This window comes from Asparagus officinalis, chromosome 3 (genome assembly GCF_001876935.1).
Source record: "Asparagus officinalis chromosome 3, Aspof.V1, whole genome shotgun sequence".
Classification (NCBI taxonomy): domain Eukaryota; kingdom Viridiplantae; phylum Streptophyta; class Magnoliopsida; order Asparagales; family Asparagaceae; genus Asparagus; species Asparagus officinalis.
In genome coordinates, this window is record NC_033796.1 from 101,842,016 (window position 1) to 101,843,725 (window position 1,710).

Genomic DNA, 1,710 nt, shown 5'->3' on the forward strand with positions numbered 1-1,710 from the left:
TCATGCTATAATTTTAATTATTTGATAAATTTCCAACATATTCAAGGTACCTAATGTATCGTTTATTTTTCTGGATCAATGTAGAAGTCTTCAAGTCGAATAATCTAAACACACATATACCTATATCATATCATTAAAGTAATAGATAATAGATCACAATACCTTGATACTTTCTAGATCCAAAATGAAAGCTCTTTTCGTGTTGATCCTCATAACATTTTTGATTAATTACTTGAGTTATAATATAGTCGATTGTTAACATTGGTTAAAAAAATTAATCAAATCTCCAAAAAGTGAATATTTTTCGTTAGTTTGAAGTTTGGACGAAGATAAAAGGCTAAATATCTAAAAAACACCATTAACTTTAGACGAGTATCGGATAGCCCCCATAACTTTCAAAACATCAGTCAACCCCCCTTCAAACCCCCTTCAGTTTAGGGGATATATAAAAAACCCCTTTAAGTATTGGGAAATCCAGTATACAGTGTTAACTACAATTTTCACATGGAAGGGTCAAGTAATGCAGACAGAGATTGTTTGGTATTAGAGGAAAGAAGAGATTAGGATTATTTTTGGGGTTCCGGTGGATAGGTTTTTTTTTTGTTTGTTGCGTATATTATTCACAAATCAACACTCAATTTATAGAGGCCTTCTTCTCCCAATCAAAATCACATCCACCCTAAATCTGTCTCTATTTAATTCAAATTAATTCACCCAATAATTCAAATAATATCCATTAACACACATACTTAAAATTTCATTAAGAGCCCATTGTTGTCTCTTAACAGTCATTGATGTCCATCATTTTCTCATTTTGCACATGAGCTAATTTGGTCACATATTACTAACATTTCCCACTTGTCCAAATTAACCAAATGATATGTCTTCCACTATTTTTGAGATCAGATGTTTTCTATTCTCACTCCCAATAACTGTGATGAGTATTTCTTATTTATTATTCATGAAATTTTAGTTTGACTTATTGATTTCTAAGTCCCATTAAACTCACGTGTTTGATAAAAGATTTGACTGATATTCTCTTTGTCAAAGAATCATCAATCATATTTGTATAGAGATGTAAGTCACTTTCAGTTCTCGCTTTTCTATAATATCTCGAATACAATAATATTGGATCTCAATGTGTTTTTCTTTGTAACTATTCACTCCACTATTGATTAAACTAATTGTTTCCTGATCATTATAATATATATCAATAGGTTCTTCAAACAAACTGAGATCTAGATCAATACAAAATCGCGTTTTCTAGACAACATGTGTAGCTGTCATGCTACAAGCTATATATTCAACTTTCTGTGTGTATCTAGAAACATACCTTTATTTCTTGCTACTGCAAAAAAAGAATTCCTCCTCTAAAGATGAACATGTTTTCCCAAGTATACTTTCCATCATCTTTATCACATTCAAAACCAGCATTAGAGTAACAGAGGACTTCAAGCGAACTCACTTGATAAACAAATCTATAAGTCAATGTACTTCTAATATACTTCATAATCCTTTTAATAGCTTCCCAATATACTGGACCAAGATTACTTTGATATCAACTAACTAGGCGTAAAGCATAAGGTAAATCAGGTCTAGTACGCAACATGTCATACATCAAGCTTCTAACATCTTCAGCATAAGGAACATCTAATTACTTCTGCCCCAGTCCATGGCTTTGCTCTTTACACAATCTATTTACCATGACTA